Source organism: Chiloscyllium punctatum, chromosome 3 (assembly GCF_047496795.1).
Source record: "Chiloscyllium punctatum isolate Juve2018m chromosome 3, sChiPun1.3, whole genome shotgun sequence".
Taxonomy (NCBI): Eukaryota; Metazoa; Chordata; class Chondrichthyes; order Orectolobiformes; family Hemiscylliidae; genus Chiloscyllium; species Chiloscyllium punctatum.
This window is the reverse complement of record NC_092741.1, coordinates 148,948,550-148,971,216: the sequence shown is the minus strand read 5'-3', so window position 1 is coordinate 148,971,216 and position 22,667 is coordinate 148,948,550. Positions and strand designations below refer to the sequence as shown.

At 39.3% G+C, this 22,667-nt stretch overlaps 1 protein-coding gene across 1 annotated transcript in view; it reads left to right on the top strand.

The window, feature by feature from the left end:
• The window catches only part of fkbp1b (FKBP prolyl isomerase 1B), a 38,308-nt gene that overhangs the window by 1,056 nt on the left and 14,585 nt on the right, over positions 1–22,667 (top strand). The window lies entirely within an intron of this gene.

Here is a 22,667-nt window from a genome sequence, read left to right as displayed (position 1 = left end):
CCTCTGTGAGGAAGCGAAAATTGTAGGAAAAATTGCTCTCGGCTGTTTTTGTACCTCCTTGGTTGCTGGTTTTAGTATGGCTGGCTGTATACCAAGGTAGTTCACTCATTCAACTGGGTGTAGTGCCAGCATTAGGTGATGCAACAAAGGAGAAATGCTTTAAGGAAAAGGGAGTCTCATTATATGTATCCTTCATCTGACACTTGATTAAGAAACTATTAATGCTACTGTCTTGTGTATACTTTTTATTTTAAATAACTGTGTCTCAATGGTGGAAATGGGGCTAATGTTGCAAGTAAAATGAATTGCTGTTTGGTGTGATCTCTTTTAAAAAAAAATGTAATCTGTGAGTACTGACACCCAAAGTGCTGGTTCTTTTTGCAAATTAATTTTGCATTAGCCTGAAATATCTAAGAAAAATAGTCAGTAATAGAACAAATAAATGTACAAAAACATATAAAACTGAAATGATTACTTCCTGTTATTCAACCAAATGTAAATCTGCGCTGAAGTATTTATCATATTGCATTACTTTCAGAGCGGGGGTGTGATGGCTTACTGAGTGACTATTATACAATTGTTTGATGCACCTGGTAGGATCTTGTACTACCTGATGTAACATGAAGTGTTTCTGCTTGATTTAAATATGTTGACCATTGAAAACCTCCAAGCATAGCATTCTGTTTCTCAGATGTCAGACACTAAAAACCTTGTTTTTTTTTCATTTTGGAGAGATAAACTTACCAGATAAGTTCTTCCTTTCTCATTAGCTTTAAAATTTGTAATTGCTTTCTTGCCTGGCTCACATTTTCTTCACACGCACATTTTCTTTTAATTGGTTTTTGCCTTTTGATCTTAAATCTTTTAAAGACTTTGGTCAAAAGTGTCTTCTGCTGATCAAATTCCATTATTCTGATCATTTTTTAATATAAAATTGAAGGTTGATAAAAAGACAGTGCAATTCTTCTGTCAAGTGTCACAAGAATCTCCTAGTATCTGATGTTATAAATCTCAAATCGGATCTGCTTCAAGATGACATCTGGTGATTTGCATCAAGTTGTTCATCTGAGGGGATTTAGTAAGCTCTTACCTTTTTTAAAAGTAAGGCTTGTCCTAATTAAAAGCAAAATATAGCGGATGCTAGAGATCAGAAGTAAAAATAGAAATTGTTGGTGAAACTCAGCAGGTCTGGCATTCTCTCTCTCTCCCCAGATGTGAGTATCTTTGGCACTTTGCTTTCAGTTCTGACATACCATTATCTGATTTAGTGGGACCTGCATGAGATTGGTAGTGGATGTTGGCAGTCTTGCAAGCCAACAGTCCACTAGGTCCATTTTGCTATTTTCTTATTACATTGAACAATTTTAGATGGTTAAAATTTAGTTGTGCTTCTATGCACTTGGGATTCTTGCTACCCATGCGTTTCGCTCCAAACCACTCCTCATTCTGATTTGGAAATATATTGCCATTCCTTTAGTGTCATTGGGTCAAAGTTCTGGAGCTCCCTCCATAATGGAATTGAGGGTCTACTTACAGCACGTAGACTGCAATAGTTCAATAAGGTAACTCACCACCTGCTTCCCTCTAAATTTCTTACCAGTTCCAAGATCCATGCAAAGCAGTGATCTCCAGAGCTAGAAATCCCCAGAACTGGTAATATTTTGGTTCTGTATGGCTATATTGGGCAGATTGTAATTATTACTTTCTTCTTTTGGCAATGATGCCAATCTTTTTAATCAAAGCGTAGTTCTGAAATTTTACTGGTGCTGATCCTTGCTGCTGTGTGAAATCTCCTGATGAGAGTAGAATTAGTTTTAGCTCTGTCATCATGTCTCCTTTGAATATTAGTTGTATCTGACTCAGTTCCATTTGAAGCTTTCCTACAAGAAATCAGCATTTTGGCATCTTGGCTGATGGTTCTTCTCCCTTACCCATTCATGTGGCAAAGCAATAATTCTTGAGCTGTTATTCTAACTCAAATACATCTACTTGAAAAATGGATGTCAACAACTCCTCACTCCCCCAACCTTCATGTACCATTAAACTATTAGTGCATTATTTCTTTAGCATCCTTAAAGTTTGCTCACTGGTTCCAGATATATTATTGTCTGGTCCTTCTGTAACTATAGCTCTGTGGTTAACTCTGTTTCAGTGGAGATTGAGAATATGAGATCAGAAATGTTCTATATGTTAATTCTGAACCTTTTGTTAGTCAGTCTAACTGTTCAGACATATTTTTCCTGAAATGAGTTGCTGTCCTGAAGGTGAAGTGGCAGGAAAGGCACACTTGTTTTTGACTGTTTTATTTTAATCATAACAATTGGCTTCCCTGTTGGCCAGTTGAATACACTGACCAATGCAGTGTGACATCTTGCTTGTGATACAATATATATCATTCTCGCCATCAGACTGGCTGGGCTCGGTATCTATTATCTGAATCCAGGAGCCTATGGAGAATTCAGAAAACAGAAACCGGTGCTTTCATTGTACACTGGTCTTGTTTTGTAAAGCATTGTTTTATAGCTACACAATAGCTTACACGGTATAGGGGACTGTTTGGAAGTTCTACCTGAAAATCAGGTTTTTAGCACCAGTCTTTTAGCCTTTATGCCATGAGACAAGAAAATTCAACCAGACATTTCATTATTTGTTTGTTTTTTAATGGCATCTGTTTAAACTGTGTGTGCAGATCAAACTCTGCTGTCTTTTTTGTCCATATTTTGGTTATAACGGCTGGTATGGTTATGGAATTGGGGCTGACTGTGTGGCACCAGCTTCAGAAAGTGAGCAAAACCATACCAGTCAAAAAAAATTAATACTTTGCCTGTTTTGTTGCTTTTGATTACTTGTCTCAGGATTTAGAAGGTATCCTCCTTAGTTCAAGTTTAGGACATGTTTACAGACTTAGAACAACAGCTATATGTAATGTTTAAAGTCTTTCTATGGTACTAATACAGTAGTCTTAATCAAGAGGACAAACAGGTGAACTGCTTTCAGATATTATCTGAAATTGTTCCCAACACACAACAGTAAAGGGTTGATGATCTTGTAACTGAGCTGTGTTATGCACTACTTCCAGTGTTAGGTTCAACATTTAAAACCTTCCATTTTTTTGAAAGTATTCAAAAATATAATGAGTATCAAATACCCTAAATTTAAAGAAACTGTTTCGTCCTGGCTTTTTCATGTTTTGATACATTTTTTTCTGATTTGCTTTTATTCATATTCTCATTCATATTGTTTTCATGAGTTTCTTTTACGGCAACTCCATGGTGTTTTAATTGATTTAGATTTTTTCTTTCTGTATTGTTTTTAGTTCTATTTGTTTGATTTTTTTTTCTGTTGTCTTTTAATTTAATTTTAATTTCCCTAATGTCATCTCCTATCAAACGAAGCATTCTCTGAACAAACATGGTAAAACTTCCTCCCTTCTGGTTGTACCTTCACAATGTGGCTGCCACAGTGCAGTATGGCAGCTAACCACTGCCATCTCAAAATAATTGGACATGGACAATCAATGCTGCCTTTTATCTGCACTATCCACATCTAACTTTTGTTTTCTCTTGTGGTAATTTATTCTGAGATAAGTGGCCAGACGTTAGAATTGAAAAATGTGTACTGAAGAATCTGTTGTGAATTGCAGCATTTTACAGGTTACATGTTTTTGGAGCACTCTATATTGATGTGCTTATTTGGGACTGTGTTTAAATAACATTAGATGGCTCAAAGGTAGAAGACGGGGTAGTGGTGGAGGGTTGTTTTTCAGACTCTAGGCCTGTGACCAGTGGAGTGCCACAAGGATCGGTGCTGGGTCCACTACTTTTTGTCATTTATATAAATGATTTGGATGCGAGCATAAGAGGTACAGTTAGTAAGTTTGCAGATGACACCAAAATTGGAGGTATTTTGGACAGCAAAGAAGGTTACCTCAGATTACCATGGGATCTTGATCGGATGGGCCATTGGGCTGAGGAGTAGCAGATGGTGTTTAATTTAGATAAATGTGAGGTGATGCATTTTTGGAAAGCAAATCCTAGCAGGACTTATACACTTAATGAGGAGTGTTGCTGAACAAAGCGACCTTGGAGTGCAGGTTCATAGCTCCTTGAAAGTGGAGTTGTAGGTAGATAGGATAGTGAAAAAGACGTTTGGTATGCTTTCTTTTATTGGTCACATATTGAGCACAGGAGTTAGGAGGTCATTTTGCGGCTGTACAGGACATTGGTTTGGCCACTGTTGGAATATTGCATGCATTTCTGGTCTCCTTCCTATCGGAAAGATGTTGTGAAACGTGAAAGGGTTCAGAAAAGATTTACAAGGATGATGCCAGGGTTGGAGGATTTGAGCTATAGGGAGAGGCTGAGCAGGCTGGGGCTGTTTTCCTTGGAGCTTCAGAGGCTGAGGGTTGACCTGTTTTAGAGGTTTATAAAATCATGAGGGGCATGGATAGGCTAAATGGACAAAGTCTTTTCCCTGGGGTGGGGGAGTCCAGAACTAGAGGGCATAAGTTTAGGGTGAGAAGGGAAAGATATAAAAGAGACCTAAGGGGCAGCTTTTTTGTGCAGAGGGTGGTGCGTGAATGGAATGAGCTGCCAGAGAAGTGGTGGTGGTTTGTACAGTTGCAACATTGAAGGGTATATGAATAGGAAGGGTTTGGAAGGTTATTGGCCGGACGTTGGCAGGTGAGACTAGATCGGGTTGGGATATCTGGTTGGCATGGACAAGTTGGACCAAAGGGTCTGTTTCCGTGCTGTACATCTCTCTGACTGTGACTCCAGATTGCTTTATGTACAATGGCTAACATTTTCCAATATGTAATAAAGTTGTACAGTGAGACCAGGTTGCATTACACTGAAACGTCCTTTCCTTTTGAAGGGAACATTTCCTCTGTCCCTACCTCTTTGTTTCAGAAGTCCATCTAAGATGAGCAACTCATGCTAAATTTTATGGAAAAGTTGATTCAGGACAATATAACAAGGTGCACTGATGCATGGAGCTCCAGTTATTTTTTTTTCTGATTTTTAATGTGTTTGGATTCAAATAATCTTGAATCAAGTAGAGGATAATTATTAACTAAGTTAGTTCTACTGTGTCGCATGCTTAATCCTCCACGCCCACTCATTCAACAGTTGTACTTGGCACTAAAGATGCACTGCAGAAAAGATTAGGCTTCAACCTAATCTCTTTCCCATAGAAGTTAAAATAATGAGATGATGTGGGAAATAAAGGGAATCCACTTCATAAATTACTCACTTTCAACCAAACTTCAACCAAATAATACTAGTAACAGTTGGAGTATTGATTAGAATGGTTTCCTATTGTGGAATTTGTTTTCTTCTATTCATGATGTGTTAACCTCTGGGCAGACTACCATTTTATGTCCATTCCTAATTGCCCTTGAAGTTGGGGTGCTGCATCACTTACTTTTAATGAAATTGTAAAGCTTTCTAAGCCATTTCAGTTGTTACCCTTATTACTATGGGGTAATCTGGGGTCATGTGTAGGACTTAATGAAGGCACACTTTCTTCTGTGAATTACCTTTTAAAGAACATGATTTGGAAATGCTGGTGTTCGACTGGGGTGTACAAAGTTAAAAATCACACAACACCGGGTTATAGTCTAACAGGTATATTTGGATGCACTAGCTTTCGGAGCACTGCTCCATCATCAGGTGGCTGTGGAGTATAAGATTGTAAAACACAGAATTTATAGCAAAGGCTTACAGTGTGATGTAACTGAAATTATATATTGAAAAAGACCTGGATTGTTTAAGTCTCTCTCCTCTTTTAGAATGACCATGTTGGTTTCATATGTAAATCACAGAACATTTAAAGTTACATTCTCAAGTGAACTTTTAATGATTGGTGCTATGTCGGCCCAGGCAATGCATTGAAGGTGTGAGTTGCGCTGTGAGAGACTGTCTGTGCCACAAGGGTCAGATTGATTCTAATCTTAAAAATAAAATGTAATTCTGCATATTCTGCATTTTACTTTGCTCAAAAACAGCATGAATCCATGTAAGATTCTGCAAATCCATTTTTTAGATTAGAATCGGTCTGACCCTTGTGGCACAGACAGTTCTCACAGCGCAGCTCACCCCTTCAGTGCGTTGCCTGGGCCGACATAGCACCAATCGTTAAAAGTTCACTTGAGAATGTAACATTAAATGTTCTGTGATTTACATATGAAACCAACATGGTCATTCTAAAAGATGAGAGATTTAACAAATAATCCAGGTCTTTTTCAATAAATAATTTCAGTTACATCACACTAAGCTTTTGCTATAAATTTTGTATCTTACGATTTTATACTCCACATCACCTGATTGAAGGAGCAGTGCTCTGAAAGTGAGTGCTTACAAATAAATCTGTTGGACTATTACCTGGTTGTGATTTTTAACTTTTACAAACCGTTTCACAAACATCATTACTGACGCTAACATTTTTACTTCAAAATTACTTTATTTGGGAAGTACCAATTCCGTTATGTTGTATTTGAGCTCAGGTTTTTGGATTATTATTGCAGGTGTTTAGATATATCTATACTACCTGTCAAACTGTTCACCCGACCGGTTTTCTTGACAAAGGTATAAAGGCACCAGGTGAAGTTGCAGCTTGATATTACCGTGGGGAGTGATTGATTGTTCTGTAATATCGCTTCCATGTTTATCAGTACCCTTGTGAAATGGTGAATTGTTTTGTTACAAATCAGAATTCCTTGTTTGTAATCAGTCTTTCTTGTTGCTCTGAATTAATGCAGTCTCCATCAATTAACCATTAATTGAAGGAGCAACATATTTAAGTGTTGGGAAAACTTAGATTTGGATTGGTGATAAATGCTGACCTGATTGTGGACATGCGTGACTGATGGTACAGTTTATGATATATGGTCAGGAAATAATGTAGCAGTGATGCCATTACACTGTGGTGATGCTTGCTCACAGTCCATACTCCTTTTGAAACCAAACAGACAGTCATCTCCGTATAACTTCCAGATTGTGCAAGTACGCCAAAGTCTTCACAGGGTAGGTGAGCCCAAAACTAGAGGGTGTAGGTTTAAGGAGAGGGTAAGATTTAAAAGGGACTGAGGGGCAATCTTTTCACGCAGAGAGTGGTGCCCTTATGAAATAAGCTGGCAGTGGAGGTGGGTGCAATAACAACATTTAAAGGAGGTCTGGATGGGTATATAAGTAGAAAGGCTTTAAAAGGATGTGGGCCAAATGCTGGAAACTAGGACTAGATCAATTTCCGAGACCTGGTTGGGGTGGACGAGTTGGTCAGAAGGGTCTGCTTCCATGCTGTATAACTCTCTCTATAACTAGTCCAATAATCTAACCATTACTCTATTCTACCCTAAATACAATTATAATTCTACTCCAGTTGAAGATATCCATAAACTATTGGGCAAAGCAGTTACTAATATTTCTTGTCGCTAATGTTTTAATATATTTTTGTCTGACCTTTTCAATTTTGGAAGCACAGAATCTGGTACCACATTGCTAGTTGAAAAGTGGTGCCTCATCAAAGTGATTGTTTCTCATGTGTGAGCCTCAGAGGGATTTTGGACAAGTGACAATCAGTGGATAGCCATCAAGAATAGAAAATGTAATCATTCCACATCTCCCCTGGGGCTTGTTGTAACATGGATTCCAAGAAAAATCATGAGCTTACTATCTTGACCACAGCAGTAATCAGTGTTGTGACTTTCTGTTCTGTGTGACTGCTACTTCTGAGCAGTGCTGTTATCCACTGGACCATCTGGGTTTTGATGCACACCTCTTCTTTTAAATGTGTTTTTTTTTGCCCTATTTGGATTCAAAAAATTTACATTGTTCTGTCTGACTATAATCAAAAATAGTCAAAATTAACCATTCCCTAGTGTAATATCAGATTTTGACATGCAGAATGCAACTTGTGAAGTATAATCTGTAGTTCTCATTCAGATTTTGGTTTAGCATCCTAGAATAGTTTAGTACAGCTATGATCTTGATTTGCATATTGGATTTTTACCAAGCTTGTTCATTAACTGTCTGGCATCAGATTCTCACTTTCTTTTGAAACTGAGATTTTGATTAAGACTTCATGGATATTTTCTAATCCGCTTGTTCAGAGATGTTCCTGCACATCTCTTGAGATAGTGGGACTTGCACTCAGGCCTCCTCATTTAGCAGTAAGGACACTGTCACTGTGCCATAAGTCCCCGATCAAGACTTCGTATGATTAATAATGTAGCTAATCAATAAATTATGCAGTTATTCATCTGATTGGATCACCTTTTGTTAGTTATCTGCTTCCATGATTGTTACTTAGAACACTTTATTGAATAGTTAATATTTGATTAGTAATATCATCTTTGTAAGACTGACTCTGTAATAAAAACAGTTGAATCACTTCTTCATCTGTAAGCAATAGAGGCTCATCTGTAATTTTTCATTGGTAGCAGTTTTTCGGTTATTATTTGAGCTGTTCCATCACTTCAGATCTTCAGCTTATTACAGCATTAGGTTAAATTTAAATTTTCTTGTAAATGCCATTCTTTGGTATGGTACTGGTTTGTGTGTTTTATAAAATATTCCCTTATGACTATTTAAATGCTGTTGTTAACCGATTATAAACTAAATGGCTCAAATCATGCAGAAAGGAATATAACGTGAACCTTTTGAGTAATCAGCCACCAAACGAATTAAATTCAACCAAGCTGCCTCATTTGACTTAAATGAGCCCATTATCAGATTTAGTGACTTTGCCCATTCATCTACAGTTGCTGTTTGAAAATGATACAAAAAGGGTAACTGAATGCTCATAACCCCAAGACCAGAAGCAAGTGGAAGGAAATGATTTGCGTTGGGCCACCTGGGTTTGCTATTATTTTGCAGCTCATCTCACAGTTTCACTACAAGGTTGATCTTAACAAAATCAAATCAATTATTTTAATGGCAGTACCTTGGAACATTCTAGCATTTATACTATAAAGGTGAATTAATCCTGCTGTACAAAGCATAGTGTTGTTACCCTTCTTATTTTCCAACATATGGAATGCTTTTAGTACTTGCATTCATTTGGAAAGATATCTGGAAAGCTATGTATTTACTGAATGAAGATAATTTCCTTTCTAAGTATAAGAACTGGTACTTTTATTTAAATGATAAATTATAGGTGTGACTGTGGAAGTCTTTCAGATTCACACTACAGTCCAAAGTACCTTTTTTGCTGCTATATATGTTAATTACCTCTATTTCCCTTCACCATGCTATGTGGCAAGTCAGTACTTTTTCCCAGAAGCTGCTGTTTACTAACGTAATTAGTCAAAATTGGCCTCTTGCAGTATCATTAATTTTATGTCTGGTGTAATGTGAGAATCAACTACTGAACAATATAATGTGTTTTAACATGGAGTCTCACAGGCCCATATTTTCTTCACTGTGTAAACGAAATCTGTTCACTTTCATAATTTCCCTTAACTGTGTGATCCCCTGAAGTGATTTCTTATGTTTGATAAATACTGATATGGCAAGTAAGAAATATAGAAGGGAAAAAAAATTGTGAAGTGTTTGCATATCAGTAATGTGTTGCGTGCAAACAGTTGTTATTTTGTACAAATAGGTCTTTCAACCAATTTGGCTTGCCAGACCTGACGACAATTTCAAATAGAGGTTTGCCTTTCCAAGGTCTGTCTCCTGTTTGGTATAAGACTGCAGGGGGAAGAGAAATTAAATCTTTCCTTGTGAAAAGGAAAGCATGTATTGTTTAATGTCGCATTTTTTAAAATGGGCACTTAGTCCAACAATTTTTCTTCAAATATGCACAAATCTTCAAATCTCCTAGAAGCATTGGGTTCATAGTCTCTTGAAAGTGAAGATGCAGGTAGGTTAGATAGTGAAGAAGGATTTTGGCATGCTTGCCTTTATTGGTCAGTGCATTGAGTCTAGGAGTTGGGAGGTCATGATGTAGCTGTACAGTACTTGGTTAAGCCACTGTTGAAATATTGTGTGCAATTCTGGTCTCCCTATAGGATAGATGTGAAACCTGAAAGGGTTCAGAAAAGAATTATAAGGATGTTGCCAAGGTTGGAAGGTTTGAATTCTAGAAAGTGGCTAAGTATGCTGGGGCTGTTTTTTCCAGGGCATCTGAGGCTGAGGGGTGACCTAATAGAGGTTTATTAAATCATGAGGGGTATGCAAAGTTAACGATCACACAACACCAGGTTATAGTCCAACAGGTTTAATTGGAAGCACACTAGCTTTCAGAGCGTCGCTACTTCATCAGGTGATAGGATTGAGCCCTCCACTAATACACAGAATTTATAGCAAAAATTTGGAGTGTGACGTAACTGTAATTATACATTTGAAAAATTGATTGATTGTCTGTTGAGTCTTTCATCTGTTTGTTTGAATACCATGATAGTTTCACATCTTTCATGTGTAAATCGCTAAACCTTTTTTTTTAGAAAAGTTGCATTCTCCGGTTAGCTGTTATCAATGGGTGATAGCTAGACAATATGTTGAAGGTGGATACTGGATTAGTGGTGCTGGAAAAGCACAGCAGTTCAGGCAGCATCCAACGAGCAGCAAAATCAACGTTTCGGGCAAAAGCCCTTCATCAGGAATAAAAGCTGATGAAGGGCTTTTGCCCGAAACATTGATTTCGCTGCTCATTGGATGCTGCCTGAACTGCTGTGCTCTTCCAGCACCACTAATCCAGTATTTGGTTTTCAGCATCTGCAGTCATTGTTTTTACCGATATGTTGAAGGTGTTAGTCCCCTGTGTTCTCTGTCTATGCCATGATGTTTAGATCTTTTTCTAATCTAAAAAGTGAGATAAGAGTTTTACATGAATTCATGCGGTTTTAGTGTATGGAGAGGGTAAATAGACAAGGTTTTTTCCCTGGGATAGAGGAGTCCAAAACCTGAGGGCATGGCTTTAAGATGCGAGGAGAAAGATATAAAAGGGATCTAAGGGGCAACCTTATTCATGCAGAGGGTGCTGCTTGTATTTATTTAGGATAACTGGTTGGCATGTATGGGTTGGACTAAAGGGTGTGTACGACTCTAAGCCTGAAGGACAAAAGACTGCACTGGCACTGAAAATGAGCCATTAGAAGAGTGAAGTTAACTGGCAATTACTAACATCATCTAATCACATATTAAAAGAATGGCTTTGAAATGACGAAGATTTAAATTGCTTTGGCTAGTTTACATTGTACCTCACATTGTAAAAAACATCTCCGGGGTGCACACACCAAACAGCCCCATCGTCCTGTGGCCAACCACTTCATCTGCCCCTCGTACTCTGAAGGACATGCAAGTCCTGGGCGGTCTCCACCGCCAAATTCTAGCCACCCGATGCCTGGAGGAAGAATCCCTCACTTTTCACTTAGGAACTCTCCAACCACACGGCATCAACGTCACTTTCACCAGTTTCCTCATTCGCGCCCCACCCCCCCAATGTCCCGGATCAAACCCTCCAACTCGGCACCACCCTCTTGAACTCCACACACCTGTCCATCATCCTTCCTACCTATTTGCTCCACCCTCTGCTCTGACCTATCACCACTACGTCCCCACCTATCCCTTCCTAGCTAAGTTAATCATATGGCTTTGGACTGGAGTCACATGTAGCCCAAACTAAGTAAGAATTTCCTTCCCTGAGAGATGCCAGTAAGCCAGATTATTGTTTGTTATTTTTTCATGATGAATAAGTAGTTACATTCCACTATTACGCTGGCTGTTTATTCAGAATTTTATTGAATTCCCATTTCACTATTTGCTATAGTGGGGTTTGAACCCAGTCTGCCAGAATATTAACCTGAGGCACTGGATTACTAGTTCACTGTGCCAGTAATTCCCTGCACCCACTTTGGCTAAGTGGGACATTTTGAGTTTGGCTAATTGTAAGAACTGGATATATGTCATATATTTAATGATTTTGATGAAGAAAGTGGATTTACAACAGCCAAGTTTGAGGATGACCCACAAAAAAATGGAAAGGCAAGAGGTGAGAATGACAGAGTTTACAGAGGGATACAGACCGGTTAAGTGAATGGGCAAAAATTTGGCAGGTGAAGTATAATGTGGGAAAATGTCAGATTATGCACTTTGGCACAAAGAACAAAGTAGCTGAACATAATTTTAAATGGAAAAAGACTGCAGAAAGCTGCAGCACAGAGGGATTTAGGAATACTTTCTTTACTCCTTTTGAAATAAAGGCTCACAATCATTTGTCTTCCCTATTACCACTGAATTTAGATGTTAGCTTTGTGGTTCGGGCAGAATTCCTGCTGGACAGACTATACCATGCAAATATTCCTGGCAAGTCCTCCTATGATTATGTGTACTCAATCTAGGACCGACACTCACTGCACTGGAGAAGAAATTAAAAGTGACCATGTACCTAAGAGCAGAAGTAGTCCATTTAAATCTACTACATTATTCAATGCGGTTGCCTGTTCTAACAATCAAGTCCACATTTTGCTTTTTTAACATAATGCTCATTTACTGACTTAAAAATCTGCCAGTCTCAATCCTGAATATACTTAATGACTGGACTCCCCAGCCCTTTGTAGTAAAGAATTCCATAGATTCACCACCTTAAGTGTTCTCATCAGTTTTACATATGCAATCCCTTATTCTGAGATTATGCCCTCTTGTCCTAGGCTTTCCCACAGGAGAAACACCCTTTTTGCACCTAGCCTGTCAAGTTCAATAAGGTCATGTCTCATTCTCCAAAATTCTGAATACAGGCCCATCATTCTGAACCTCTCCTCGTCATGCAATTTCTTCATACCCGGGACTAAACTCGTGAATTTTCTGTGAAGTCTGTCCAGGGATTTTGATAACCGATTCAGCACAAGACAAAACTGCAAAGTTGAAGCTGTATTGTACTTCAGGGAAGATGCAATTCAATCAATTGACCCTGCTAGAAGTTGCAGTGTTCATGTAGAGAGGAAACTTAAGAGTGAGCTGAACAATATGGAACATAATGGTATTATCTATCACGTACCACATGGTGTAGTTATGTTACATGTGTGGCATTTTTATTTTGTACAATCAGGGTATGATTGCACCCACACAACAACCAAAGCAATTTCTGAAGAATTGCCTGTACAACACTTCAACATGAGCAGAATTCATTCGCAATTTCACAGGAAATAAATTCTTTTCCAAGCTGGATACGGAGTGCGGGGATATTGGTCAGTTCACTCAGCAAACGAATCTCGAAGTCATGACTTTCACAACACCCAATTTGCAGATGTTGCTTTCAGAGACTACCTTTTCAGTTTGTCAGTCAGGATCTGTTCCAGCAGCATATGGAGAGAACTGCGTGTATGTATCGCCAATGATATTGGAGTAATGAGGAAAAACAAAGAATTTGATCAAACTGATGGTGGCAGTTGTCATAAAGGAGCTACCTTCAATAGCGAGAAGTGCCAGTTGAATATGGGTCAGAGGTTCTAACTATGCAAATTATGGGATCCTTCCCAATCCAGGAAAAGTCTAAGTTGTACAATACCTGCCTAGGCTGCATGCTGCTGAGATCACTGGATTTGTTTTTTACTTTCTATTGTCTTACTTACTAAACTTTTCCAACAAGCATCAGTAAGAGAGCTGTTATGGAAACATTTTCAATATATATGTGGTGAAGACCATCAAGACTTGTTTGAATTTTTCAAACCAGCATCGTTGACCTGTACCCTACATTACTATGATTGAAGGGAGAAGACAATTTTGGAAGGTGATGCTTCTCAGAGGGCTAAGAGTCTGCATCATGCAACATGGCAAACCAATTGCATTTGGCTTCGAAGGTCTCTTAAGAAGCAGTCCAATTATTCCTAAGACTGTGTGGAAAATTTGCTCTGGTTCTCTATATCACAAGATGCCCTGAGCAGTAAATGATATACTGTGAAAACCATTAGAAATTATTTGGCACAAACAAATGCAACAGCTGGACTATAACTTCTCATCAAAGTACCAGATATCTTTTTGTCATCTGCTACAAAACTGGTATCAACATGGATTCCTTGGATACACTGAGCAGGTTATCCAAATAAGAATTTGAGAAAGTCCACTAGACTTACCAAGTAGACAGTATGAACATTTGACGAGGAAGATTGGATGAATTTTAATCAACACAAACTCAACCAACTTAAAGAAGCAACAGCTAATGATTCAGCTAATAATTATCATAGACGGGTGGCTTAACACCATACTTTCAATGCCTTTGGCCATTAAATAAAATGAAATAGACATCTCCGATTAATTTTGAATGAAACAAATACTTGTACCTGAAACTGCCTCAGGTCCTATTAGGGTTATATGGATATACTGCGAAAAGGACGCTTGGCACAAGGTACTGTGTATTGACCAAAACATTGAGACCAAAGTGAGGATATGTGAAGTGTGCTGGAGTCCCTAACCACATTAGTGTACCTGTAAACTCTCATGAGATTCCACATTATTTAATTCTAAAATCACACATGATTTATTTACCATACATGGCAGCAATAATCTCCTGGTTCACAACTACATTATCCAAAATACCAATTGTCTGACAATTAAAGGACATTTCAAGTCTGTCTGACAGATGTAATAAGTGCAAAAAGCTTTGTAATACAGTATAATGAATAGCTGGAGTATGGAAAAGCATTGTGTGCAAGTGTGGTGAAGGGAGGTTCATCAGAGGCATTCAAGCAGACATTGGATGATTGTTTACATTTAAATATTGTGCAGGATTAGGGAAAAGGCAGAAGATGAACTAAAATGTCCAGAAAGCCAGTGTAGACATGATTGACCTAATTCTTTATCATAACAATTCTATTCTTCAGTCTATTCATTACATCTGAAAAGTGTCTGTCAATGGGGCCACCACATACTGTCCCTAAGCAGGTCTGGCAGTATGCCAAATGGGGAATGAGCCATCTAATAGCTTAATTTGCTAATGTACAGTTTCAGTGACTCTGTACACAAAGATATTTTTGAGTAAAGTGTATTTTGAAATAAAAAGCTTCATCAGACACCCAGATCCACCGGTGTTGCTGAGTGAATGGTTTGCATCATTAAAGTGCACGGCGACAAAACAAGATTGTCATGTTGCTGTGCTATACCCAAGAGCTACAGTTCTGCGTATAGGCTTACTGCCACCAACGGAGATCATATTTGGAAGGCAAATTAGAACCATTTGTTTTCAAAAACCCAGGATGAACCCCTCAAAAGACTGAGGAGGACTAAGACAGTAAATGACTCTGTTTTGTTCAAGTGCTGCTTAATCTGTGTGGGGGTCAGAACATTAGTGTCATATCTTCTCATGGAAGCTGGTTATTCATTGATACATCCAAAGTGGTCCGTAAGCTTTACAAAGCTATGACATCAAATGGAGCAACCTTGAGAAAGAACAATCGACTCCGGAGTTGTACAGTTCTCCAACTGTGCATAGAACACATTCACATTCAGAAAATGATGCACAAGAACAACATGACAAACAATACATTCACAATATGCAAGAGACTCATACGAATGAATATTGGGAGCAGCCAAGTGAAGTCAATCTCTGGAAGGTTATACCATCAGGAGACCTGGGGACAGATTGTCAAACCACTGTTTATAGATTTTTTTTTAAACCCAGTCAATTTGACTTTTCTTGTTTTCAATGCAAATGGTTTTGCAACATTATATATTTTGTCTTCATTTTGCATGTGGCTTTGTTCAGGGGTGGTGGGAGCAGGATAGTGTGTTGCTTTAAGAGCTGGGTGTGCTCTTAAATAACCTAAATATATCAGAAAGGTTACACCTTTCTGAAGGCATTTATGTTGATGCTAGCTTCTAAAAGCTGATCAATAATAGTGAATTTGTTTAAATTTAGTGGTAAAAGTAAAGCATTCAGTGCTATTGCCAAGGCAACAAACAAACAGGTTCAGTAGTTTGTGACATATGCAAATGCTGCAGATGCCGGGAATCTGAAATTAAACACACGGATTGCTGCAAGTTCTTAACAGAAAGAGATCACATCTGAAAGGTTGTTGGTCTGTCCGTAGCAATAACTAGTTCTCTTTTCATCGACGCCAGATGTGCTGAGCGTTTAGCTTCTTTATAGTTTGCTGCTGTTTCAACTAGGACCAAAAAGAAAGGAGAAATTTGCATTTATTTGGCACGTGACCGTGGTCTTACCGATCCTAAAATGCTCTCACACCAGCTGTATATTTTGAAGTGTAGTTGTTCGTTATAATGTAGCTGTACATGTCCTGCAGCAAAGTCAGTATGGAGCTACACGACGGGAGAAGCACAAGTCTGTCATTCCCAAACAGAATTTGTTCAACCCCATAAAGACTAGAGGGCATATTTTTTAAGGTGAGTGGAGAAAGGCAAGTCTTTTCTTTTTAGAGTGATTCATCTGTGGAATGAGCTACTAGAAAAAGTGGTGGATGTGGGTGCAGTTACATTGTTTAAATGACGTTTGGATAAGTACATGAATAGGAAATGTGTGGAGGGATATGGGCCAAGCACAGGCAGGTGGGACTAGTTTAGTTTGAGATTATGGTCAGCAGAGACTGATTAGACTTTAGGGTCTGTTTCTGTGCCGTATGATCTTCTTTGTCTTTATTATTAAAAGAATACCACTCCAATATCCAGATAGTCTGTGCCAAAATATTATGCACGTCAACTCACACTTTCCAGGAGCTCGCTGTGACACCTAAATCCCGAGAGAGTCGTGACTTCCCGTTTATCCTCGGCGATATTATGTTGACTCTTGGGGATGCTGGTACCTTTTCAAAATATTGCTCCTTCAACTGAACAGAATCACAGGTGAACAGATGCAGAGCTGTCCCTTTTTTTAAAAAAAACTTGGTTTTTTTGAGCTTTTATTCTGCAAGATTTGCATGATGGAAAATCAACCATTAATTATGTATTGCACTTGTTCAAGTGGAAATGATGAGGTTATGAGAAAATTGAATTATCCATGTTGTTTCAACATGCGTCTACCAACCATTTCAATGACGCCTGTCCTTGCGGTTACTACTACTTGCTGTTTGCTATTTTGTTGCATAACACTGTATAGTGGCAGGAAAATTCCATTCTCCTGGCTCTTTGATGTTTGTTTCCCTTTCCATCTGTTCTGTGACACTTTGAGGAAAAGGTTAAAAGTTTATTGAAACAAATTCAATCTTTCAGTATAGATTTTTTTTTTTTGCAAAAATACAGCCCCAAAGATTTAACACTCTTCTGTGTTGTGCGGAAGGAAGGCTGTCATCTCCATGATCTCTGCAACTGTTATTACAGGCAGTGGAATGTACTTGTTCTGAGGAATCCTGCTTGTTCATTTGCTTCATTGAATAGACTTGGTCTAATCAGTGTTTCTGTTCTTATCTGTTGTCATTATCATGCAGCCGTGTCATATCTTCGAAAACAAATAAGTGAAATGAATGTGTGGAAAAAGAATAGTTCAGAGACCATGATGAAAGCTTATTTGATGTTCTACACTCCTCCCAATACCATTGTATACTAAACATTTAATCTGTTTGTGCAAGTGTGTAATGTAGATCACCAAAACCCATCATGCTGTTTACTATAGAAATGTGAGAAGGTCACATAACCATTCTGTCAAAAGAAAGAAACCTTGGATTTGAATAACTTCTGCTTTATTACTAATGTTTTAATTCAGAATTTGAAAAAATGATAATCTAACAAAAGTTTTTTTCAAATTATGATTTCATCTATCAGTCTTGCATATAATCCTGTGATCATTTTATTTGATTATCCGAGTGCCATAATAGATTTGATTTTTTTTTTATTTTGATGTTTCTAAACTGATTTAGCAACGATCTTCAGATATGACATAACTCCAGCCAAAGACAGACAGGAGGATGTGATGTACACCTTGACATGCCAAATCTTGGCTTCATTCTAGCTTGAAGCCTTCATTTCCCACCTGTACCAGCCTTGCTGTTTTTAATACATGGAATATGAGGACATGTTGACTTTGAGATATGGGTTACTTAAATTTACAATGAGTAAGCAGGTGCAGACCAGTCGTTTTTTGGACTGAGGGAATCAGCATGGATATTCGAGATTGTGCTAAGTGTTTTTTTTCCCCCTGTGCTTGGATACGAAAGTATCCATTTAAATTGGAGAATTATGGAAAACTGTATTACTGTCTTCAGATGTTTGTTGACCAATGATATACTATGGCTAAATGGTTTTCTTCTGGGCTAAATATTGGCGTCTAATTCAGAAGGTTCTGCTGGATTTAACTAACTAGTTCACTAGTGAAATTTTAGATTATTAAATAGACTGTAACCGTGGAGTCTATTCAACTGATACTTCCCAAACTTAGTTAAAAATCACACAACACCAGGTTATAGTCCAACAGGTTTAATTGGGAGCACACTAGCTTTCGGAGCGACGCTCCTTCATCAGGTGATAGTGGAGGGCTCAATCGTAACACAGAATTTATAGCAAAAATTTGCAGTGTGATGTAACTGAAATTATACATTGAAAAATTGATTGATTCTCTGTTAAGCCTTTCATCTGTTAGAATACAGTGATAGTTTCACTTCTAAATCACAAAACCCTTTTTTTAAAAGTTGCATTCTCGGGTTAGCTGTTAACAATGGTGTTAGCTAGACAATATGTTGAAGGTGTTAGCCCCCTGTGTTCTCTGTCTATGACCTGATGTTTACATTGATTCTAATCTAAAAAGTGAGATAAGAGTTTACATAAATTCATGCAGTTTTTTTTGAGCAAAGTGCAATGTAACACTGCAAGTACAAATTCACCCCACAAAATGTGTGTGCATGTGGGTCTTTGTCTGTGTGTATCTGTCTGTTTGGGGTGGGGGTTGTGTGTGGGGTGCAATGGTGATCGCCTGTAATGTGACATGAACCCAAGGTCCCGGTTGAGGCCCTCCCAATGGGTACCGAACTTAGCTTTCAGCCTCTGCTCGGCCACTTTCCTCTGCTGCCTGTCCCGAAGTCCACCTTGGAGGATGGTCACCCGAAGGTCCGAGGTTGAATGTCCTGCACCACTGAAGTGTTCCCCAACTGGGAGGGAACTCTCCTGTCTGTTGATTGTTGTGCGGTGCCCATTCATCCGTTGTCGTAGCCTTTGCTCGGTTTCCCCAATGTACCATGCCTCCGGGCATTCTTGCCTGCAACATATAAGATAGACAACGTTGGCTGAGTCACATGAGTACCTGCCATGTACAAGGTGGGAGGTGTTCCCACGCGTAATGGTGGTATCTATGTCCACAATCTGACACGTCTTGTTCAGTGTCCACCGTGACAGGGCTGTATGGAGTTGTCCTGAGAGCCGGGCAGTTTGCGACAAACAATGATCTGTTTGAGGTTTGGCGGTTGTTTAAAGGGAAGTAGTGGAGGTGTGGGGAAGGTCTTGGTGAGGAGCTCATCCTCATTGATAATGTGTTGCAGGTCACGAAGAACACCCCACCCACACTCACGCCCCACCACCACACACACCCCACCACCCCACCACACACACCCCACCACCCCACCACACACACCACCCCAGACAAAGACCCACATGCACACACATTTTGTGGGGTGAATTTGTACTTGCAGTGTTACATTGCACTTTGCTCAAAAACTGCATGAATTTATGTAAAAACTTATCTCACTTTTTAGATTAGAATCAATCTAAACATCAGGTCATAAACAGAGAACACAGGGGGCTAACACCTTCAACATATTGTCTAGCTATCACCATTGTTAACAGCTAACCCAAGAATGCAACTTTTTAAAAAAAGGTTTTGTGATTTACACATGAAAGAAGTGAAACTATCACTGTATTCTAACAGATGAAAGGCTTAACAGACAATCAATTTTTCAATGTATAATTTCAGTTACATCACACTGCAAATTTTTGCTATAAATTCTGTGTTACGATCGAGCCTTCCACTATCACCTGATGAAGGAGCGTCGCTCCGAAAGCTAGTGTGCTTCCAATTAAAACTTTTTTGGACTATAACCTGGTGTTGTGTGATTTTTAACTTTGTACACGCCAGTCCAACACAGTCCTCTCCAAATCATTCCCAAACTTAGTTCACGCACTCTGAACTACACCTCCCCCTAGCCACCATCGTCCCCAGTAGTTGCTCATCCAACAGCCCTGTCTCTGTTCTGTCCCTGGGTCTCTCTCCTTCCACCACGCCTGAACTCAACTCCCTTCTCCAAGTCTGATCACTCCACCACCAATCCAATTTCTTCCACAATGGAAAAAAGTTCTTTAGGCATGCCCAGGATAACATTTGAAACGATATTTCTTGTGTAAACCCTCCTGAGTTCCTATTTGTACTGAATAAGACAAATTTTCAAATGTGAAAGCTGCTCATACATGGCGAAATGATATGAAAAAATACTGTATACCAAAGTATCTCTCTTTTATAGGTACCAGGATTGTGACTAGAAATGGCCTTCACCAGGAGAAAAAGTGTTTTTCTTTTTGCCATGACCGTTTCCAGTATGCTAATGCTGCTGCAATGACAATTAATGCCGTAAACACTTCACAAATATTTTACTGAAATTTATTCCATTCAATTTTAGCTTTTGCTTTCTGATGGAAGTATTAAAATGAACAGTTACCCATACAAAACTCATTTGAGGAATTTTTTGGAACAATTAGCCTCAGAGCATTGACGGTAGAGTCATTGAATGTTTTATAAAGCACAAGTAGGTAGGTTATTTCCCCAACAGGGAGTTGAAGCGTTTCAGAGGTGGATCGCAAAGAGGAATTTGAGGCCACTATTAAATTAACCTTGATCTTAAATGGCTGAACAGGCATTGGACTGACTGTTCATTTATATAGCAGTGCATTATTTAATTGCTACCTCCCAACTATTGAGTCGTCCAATCCAGGTACTAATCATTTGCTGGGGCAGAAACACTTTCTCCTCGTGTTACTCTTTGCCAGTGCTGCAAATCTATGCCCTCTGGTTGTCAACTCTTTTATCAAAAGGAATATTTACTCCTTTTTTTAAAAATATATGCTGTGTCCTAGTCCCTCATGAATCTTTTTAAATAATGTTTCGCCCAAGATGAATAGTTTCAGCTGCTCCAACCTATTCTCATAAGTGAAGTTTCTCGTTCCTGCAATCGTTGATAAATTTTCTTCATCTTTGTTTTCATATCCTTCCTATTTTTATTTGTGGAAACAAATCCACAAAATGACTGACAGATTTGTTCTTTAATGTAGTTTCTAAAGTGACCAGAAATTGCACCATAATTCCTGTTTGGATAAGGTGACTGGTTAATGCTGAGAACTACATTTAGCTCTACCTAATCTGGTGTCAGAAGTACTTGTGTGGAGAAAGACAGAACATCTCCAGCTCTCCAAGGGGATACACCTGTTCTTGTAGTCTCTTCATTGTCATGGGGATTATCATGTAAATTGTACCTGAATGTTACCATGCAGTAAACAAACTGTTGTTTAAGATGAGAGCCTCTTCTCGTTAGACTGGTTAGTGGTTATCCCCTGCCACTTCAGAGTAAGTAAGCCCTTTAGGAAAGGAAGATGGTAATAGCTGCCCCTGGTGGGTATCATGTGCCCATGCAACAGTGCTGCATACAAGGTCTGTGTTGGAAATTCACAGACCTCCAGCTTTTGGTGACAACGCCAATTCCTATCGAGGAGTAATGAAAATTTCGAAAAATTTACTTGCACTCATGTCTGCCTGGTCAGCAGTGGTGTTCTACATGTTAAAGCAGAATTTGTTTTTTCCAGCTAAAACGTTTTAAGCATACATTTTTACAGGGCTTTGAGAGCACTTGGCAAATTGGAGAACTGCTTTATCCACATCATACTCCCAATTTGACAGTATTTCAGATGAATCTTTAGACACCTATTCCCACTTTCTGGATTAGTGGTGCTGGAAGAGCACAGCAGTTCAGGCAGCATTCAAGGAGCAATGAAATTGAAGTTTCGGGCAAAAGCCCTTCATCAGGAATAAAGATAGTGAGCCTGAAGCGTGGAGAGATAAGCTAGAGGAGGGTGGGAGTGGGGAGAGAGTAGCATAGAGTACAATGGGTGAGTGGGGGAGGAGTTGAAGGTGATAGGTCAGGGAGGAGAGGATGGAGTGGATAGGTGGAAAAGGAGATAGGCAGGTAGGACAAGTCCGGACAAGTCATGGGGACAGTGCTGAGCTGGAAGTTTGGAACTAGGGTGAGGTGGGGGAAGGGGAAATGAGGAAACTATTGAAGTCTACATTGATGCCTTGGGGTTGAAGTGTTCTGAGCGGAAGATGAGGCGGTCTTCCTCCAGGCATCAGGTGGTGAGGGAGCAGCGGTGAAGGAGGCCCAGGACCTCCATGTCCTCGGAAGAGTGGGAGGGGGAGTTGAAATGTTGGGCCACGGGGCACAATGGTTGATTGGTGCGGGTGTCCCGGAGATGTTCCCTAAAGCGCTCTGCTAGGAGGCGCCCAGTCTCCCCAATGTAGAGGAGACTGCATCGGGAGCAACGGATATAAATTATATTAGTGGATGTGCAAGTAAAACTTTTGGATGTGGAAGGCTCCTTTAGGGCCTTCGATAGAGGTGAGGGAGGTGGTGTGGGGCAAGTTTTACAGTTCCTGCGGTGGCAGGGGAAAGTGCCAGGATGGGAGTGTGGGTTGTAGGGGGGCGTGGACCTGACCAGGTAGTCACGGAGAGAACGGTCTTTGCAGAAGGC